Raw genomic sequence first — 6,781 nt, 5'->3', positions numbered from 1 at the left:
CTTCATGGCCTAGCTAGTAGATCCACATATAGCACAATTGAGTTGAATTAAGATGAGTACCATGACGGAGTATATCCTGGCAAGGTAGCCTCCCCCTTCTCAATGAGGGTTCTATCTGATTCCATGTTATAGCCCGTATGGTATTAGATGTCGGTTAAAGGTCTTATCCCACACAAGTTAAAGGTCAAGTTATGAGTTGTATGATGAAGTTCTATGATATGCATTGACCATGAGTTTCATATGTTTTCAAATGCTTATAAGCCTTGCTCATGTTCATTATGATTTTTCATGCATCTTATGACATATTATTCATGTTCCTTTACTTGTCCATGCATACTTCACATACTTAGTACCTTCTATGTACAAACGCATATTTTCCTACATTGTCTCATAAAGTAGGAGCGGATGATACTCATGACCATCCTATTCGTGGCTAAAGTTGCTTAGTTTTATCCAAGAAGTTGGTGAGTCCTTATATCATCGAGGACATGACTTTATTTTCACTTTGTTTTATTGACTTACTTCTATTGTTTGGGTGAATTAGGATCTTGTCCTAAGCCCCCATCAAAGACTAGACTAGAGGCATGTTGAGACGATATTATGATGTAGTCAATTCGGACATTGGTTGATTGATTCTATCCCTTAGATCCATTCCCTTGAGTTGATTACTTCCGCTTATTTGAATATGGTTATTTACCTTATGAATTCAATGTATGCTAAGATGGCTTAGTTGGGGTCCCTCGCATCCCGATCGCCATATCACAATTTGGCTCTAGTTCGGGTCGTGACAAACTTGGTATCAAAGCACAAGGTTTAGAAGCATTCTAGGGAGTTTAACATACCACTTTAAGTAGAGACTTATTTATTGATGTGAAGCGTTCCATATACATGAATAGGAGTCTATGAAATGTCTTAGGAAAGCCTCACTTCTTTCGTGATCTATGTCACGCGGTAGAGTGGTTACTAAGTCTTTTCCCTATAACACTTGCTCATTGCGATTTTCAGAATATGCCTCCACAAAGATACTTCATTAGAAGAAATATGGTTGAAGAGGAACAATAAGCTTCGAATGATCCTTTGAATGATCAAGTCTCCAATGTCAGAGTTCCAAGTGATATTTCAAGTACTTGCTCAAGTCATTACGACTCAAGTTAATGGTGAGGTGGTTGCTCCCGTGAACCCGAATATTGGTGCGGTGGTAACAAGAGTTCAAATTTTATGAGGATGACTCTTCTAAAGTTTTAGGGTTCTAAAGTTGATGAGGATCCACAAGAGTTCATCGATAACATTCACAAGATTATTGATATCAAAGGGATTAGCCTGGTTGATAGGGTGGAGTTGGCCACATATCAATTGAAGGATGTTACCCGTATTTGGTATGATCAATGGAAAAGTGAGAGTCCTAGATAGGTAGATCTCGTGACTTGGGATGAGTTCAAATGGGTGTTTCTTGATCACTTTTTCCCATTGGAGTTAAGGGAGGACAAAGTGCAAGAGTTCATCAATCTTAAGCAAGGTGGTATGAGTGTGAGGGAGTATGCCTTTAATATTACTCAATTGAAAAAATATGCTTTGTTACTGGTTGCCGACTCAAAAGCTCGTATGAGCAAGTTCATATCGGGTGTGTTGGACATGGTCTCGAAAGAGTGCAAAGCGGCTAAGTTGTTTTGGGAGATAGATATATCTAGGCTTATGACCTATGCAGAGCAAATAGAGAGTGAGAAACTAAAGGACAATAATAGGTATTCCAAGAGGCGAAGGACCGATGGTGGTGATTTCTCTCATGGTAAGTTAGGAGGTGATAGACGTCCTCATTTTTGCCAAAATTACTCCGACCAAGTATCTTCCAATGCCACTACTCCAAGGTTTGACAAAGATAGGGTGCCCAACCCTAAGCCTCAACGAGGTTCTCTTATTAGCCAAGTTACTCCCGCATGCAAGGAGTGTGGTAAAAACTACAAGGGTGAGTGTTTAGCGGGTTTGAATTTGTGCTACTGGTGTGGTAAGCTAGGTCATCATGCTAAGGAATGCAAGGTCAAAGATGGTCATCTTCAATGTCAAGTTGCTCATGGAGGCCAAGTTTCTCAAGGTGATCAAGTGCAATCGAAGGGTGGTCAATGCAACAATCAGTTCTATGCTCTCAATGATAGGTAAGGGTTGGAGGATACTCCCGATGTTGTTACCGGTATGTTATGGGTCTTTCACTTTAATGTTTATACCTTACTTGATCCTGGTGTAAATTTCTCTTTTATTTCCCCTTATATGTCTATGAGGTTTGATGTTAGCCCCAAAACATTGTTAGAGCCTTTCTCCATTTATACTCCCATAGGTGATTCAGTTGTGGCTAAAAGAGTCTATAGAAGTTTTCTGGTTTTGGTCTTCCATTAAGTTACCCTATGTGATCTAGTTGAGCTTGAGATGACTGATTTTGATGTTATCCTTGGTATGGATTGGCTATATGCATGTTATTCTTCTATTGATTGTAGAACCCCAAGTAGTTAAGTTCTAATTTCCAAACGAGCCAGTAAAGGTAGTAATTCTGTGTTCAAAGGTCAATTTATTTCATACCTTAAAGATCGAAAAATAATTTCCAAGGGTTGTATCTACCATCTTGTGATGGTTAGGGATGAAAATTTCGAAGCTCCTACTCTAAAGTCGGTCCCCATTGTTAATGAGTTTCTAGAATTGTTTCTCGATGATCTACTTGGTGTTCTTCATGAACGGGAGATTAATTTTGGTATAGAACTTTCGAATACTCAACCCATTTCTATTCCTCATTACCGAATAGCCCTGACAGAATTAAAGGAGTTAAGTGATCAATTGAAAGACTTATTAGACATGGGTTTCATTATACTAAGTATATCTCCATGGGGTGCTCCCATTTTGTTTGTTAGAAAGAAGGATGGTTTTCTATCTATGTGCATTGACTACCGGCAATTGAACAAACTAACCATTAAGAACAAATACCTAATTCCAAGGATAGATGATTAGTTTGATCAATTGCAAGGGGCAAGTTACTTCTCTAAGATTGATCTTCATTTCGGTTATCACCAATTGAGGGTGAGGGAGTTTGACATTCCCAAAATTACATTTTGGACAAGGTATGGCCATTATGAGTTAGTTATGTCGTTTGGTTTGACCAATGCCCGCGAGGCTTTTGTGGAATTGATAAATAGAGTGTTCAAATAATATTTGGACATGTTCGTGATTGTGTTCATTGATGACATTTTGGCTTACACTTGAAATGAGGAGGATCATGCTAATCACTTGAGGATTGTGTTGCAAACTATAAGGGATACACAATTATTTGCCAAGTTCAACAAATGTGAGTTTTGGTTAATAGAGGTGGATTTTCTTGGTCACATAGTGTTCGATGAAGGGATTATGGTTGATCCTAAGAAAATCGAGGTGATTAAGAATTGGCTAGACTATTATCTCCTTTGGATATTAGAAGTTTCTTGGGCCTAGCTGGATACTATAGGAGATTTGTGGAAGGGTTTTCATCAATCTTGTCGCCTTTAACCAAGTTGACTCAAAAGAAGGTGAAATTTCAATGGTCGAAAGCTTGTCAAAAGAGTTTTCAAGAGTTGAAAGATCATCTCACTACCGCTCATGTCTTAGCCTTGTCGAAAGAGTCCGATGGTTTCATTGTATATTGTGATTCTTCAAGAGTTAGTCTTAGTTGTGTTTTGATGAAACATGGTAAGGTAATAGCCTATTCTTCTAAGTAACTTAAAGTGCATGAATGGAATTATCCAACCCATGATCTTGAACTAGCGATGGTTATGTTTTCTTTGAAGATTTGGAGACATTATCTTTATGGTGTCCATGTAGATGTGTTTACCGACCATAAGAGTCTGCAATATGTGTTTAAGAAAAAGACTTGAACCTTCGGCAATATAGATGGCTTGAATTATTGAAGGATTATGACATGAATGTGTTATACCATCTGTGTAAAGCCATGTGGTTGCCGATGCACTAAGTAGATTGTCGATGAGTAGTGTTGCACATATTGAAGAAAGCAAGAGAGAATTGGTTAAGGATGTTCATATGTTGACACATTTAGGTATGCGGTTGGTTGACTTCGATGATGGAGGTATCCTTGTTCATAATGGTTCAGAATCATCTTTTGTAGCGGATGTTAAGGCTAAACAAGACCATGATTTGATATTGGTTGAGTTGAAGAAGTCGATTGCCGAAGAAGTCATTGAGCCTTTCTCCCAAGGGGGAGATGGGGTGCTTCGTTATCAAGGCTGGTTGTGTATGCCTAATGTTGACAGTTTAAGAGAGTTGATATTGAATGAGGCTCATAGTTCGCAATATTCAGTTCATCCGGGTTCCACCAAGATGTATAGTGATTTGAGGAAAGTGTATTGGTGGAATGACTTGAAGAAGGACATAGCGGGATTTGTATCTAAGCGTTCAAATTTCCAATAAGTTAAAGTTGAGCATCAAAGACCAGAGGTCTAGCACAAGACATTGAAATTCCTACTTGGAGGTTTTTTTTATTTTATTAAATGGACCTTACCCAAGGATCTCACCCCTGTGGAGGTCAGGGGTTGAGCCGAACACCCCCAAGCCTTAACATAATATAATAACACAAAAGTACAAGGAGGGGGACATAAACCTTACCTCCAAAACTATGGTGGTTCATAAGTCGAGTAACCTACTAAGGCTATTTGACTTATCCCCAATTACAAGATGGAGCCAACTTAGACTATACAGCTAAGAGAGGACTCCTCTCAATACAATAATTCTAAGAAAGCATAAATGAGGGAGACTCTCCCCTTACATAAATATAAGGAAAAGTCTATACAATTATAAATAAGGAAAACTACAATAGACAAAGGAACAACCCTACAAGAAGATCACAGTTCTTTAGTTGGCTGATATAGTTGAGGATCTTGTTGACGAGAATACCATACAAAGCTCAAAAATATGATCTACTCCCCAACAAGTTGTTGCAAGTTATTGCTGAAAACTGCTCCTAGGTGGCTTAGTGTGTGACCACCATCTGCCTTCCTGAAGCCTTCTTAAAATCTGATTGAGGGCACCATAAACTGTACCTTCAATTTTTGCACAAATTGGATGCTATAGGTCTGCAGTGTACCTGCACAAGAGTAGAAAATAGAATACAATGGCCCCTAGGAAACTATGCATCTATGAGAGGACTCCTCTCACTACAAAGTATCTAGAAAAGCAATAAACAAGGAAGACTCTCCCCTTTACACTATAATCCTAACTAATTATTCTTCAAAAAAGCTATAACTACAATTAGAGACAACCAGTATGAAGACTACCTAGCACCAAAATAGAAAAATAGAAAAGAAGAGCTCATAGTGGTTTCTTGATCCTCTTGAGTCTTCTTTTTCTAAAATTAGCCATTCCAACTTTATCTAGTTAAAGATAGGATCATGCTTCTTTGGGAAGATCTTGCTTAGTGAAGTAAATTTTAGGATTGGAGCATTTGCGACTGTGTTTGGACAAGGTATCAACTGCACAATTAGCTTCTCTATAAGTGTGATTACACTTGAAGTTCTGGAAATGTTGAGTGATGGTCTACAACCTGTGCAGGTGCTCCTTGATAGACCAAGGGGGCGTGGATTGATTTTTGATCCATCTGATGAGCATCTCAGAGTCAACCTCTAAGATGACATTGGTGTATCCCAATTAAAGATACTAAGACAAGCCAAGGATAGCAGCCATTATCTCTGATTGGTTGTTTGTGCCTTCTCCAAAAGGGACTGAATATGCAAAGTTAAGGTCACCTTGGCAGTTTCTGAGAAGTCCCCCCCCATCATTTTTCCAGGATTATGGAGTGCACTGCGATCAATGTTCAACTTCACCATGTGTGTTGATGGTTTCCTCTAATAGACAGTGCTAACCTTGATTTCATGATTGTATTTGTCCACAAGAATGAGCAGTTCCTTTCGGCTGATTGGCCAACTGATGTATGGGTATGTAGTACTCAGCAAGTTGGATGTATCTTTGGACACTAAGTACATTACTCTTGCAATATTAGATTGTTTCCCACCATATTTGACAGCACATTTATTCTTCCATAGATTCCAACATATGAAAATGGGGATAGATTGGAGGATCAGTTTATGCACATCATTCTTGTGTTTGGTCGACCACCATCTCATTATCAAGTTTCTAAGGGGTGTGTAGTCCTTGTTAATTACCAGGAAATCAGAAAATACACTCCAAATCTTCTTGGCAAAGTTTCTAGTAACAACTAGATGGTCAATTGTGTCCTGTCCTGGTCTGTAGCAGCAGTAACATTAACATGGGGATTGTCCAAAACTGATGAGCTTTTCATTGGTTGGTAGGTTCCCTCTAAGTTCTCTCTATAGTAGAAAAGAGCATTTAAAACGTATGTAGTTGTGCCAAGTTTGAGAATTGATCCTTGTCTTGTTCCTTTTGTCCCTGATAAGATCCCATGCAGAGAAGCAACTAAACTCCCCACTGCTGTTGTGTGTCCAGGATGCTTGATCAAGCTTGTGAGGGTGACAATTGATGTGAGTTCCCAGAATGTTAAAGACAAACTGAGGAGGAGCTTCTTTAATAACTAAGTCTACATTCCATTGGCCATTGATCAAGAAAGAAGAGACCTTAGTGTTGTTCATTCTAGTACTTGTAGATCTGAAGTTTGCTAATGGACCAACTCCCAACCAATTATCCCACCAAAAGAGGCATGAACCAGACTGGATTTGCCATTGGATATGAGTTTCAACTTTGTGCTTGTTCTTCATCAAATGTTTCCAGACCAGTGATTGTC

Source organism: Solanum dulcamara, chromosome 10 (assembly GCF_947179165.1).
Source record: "Solanum dulcamara chromosome 10, daSolDulc1.2, whole genome shotgun sequence".
NCBI lineage: Eukaryota > Viridiplantae > Streptophyta > Magnoliopsida > Solanales > Solanaceae > Solanum > Solanum dulcamara.
This window is presented reverse-complemented; position numbering follows the sequence as displayed.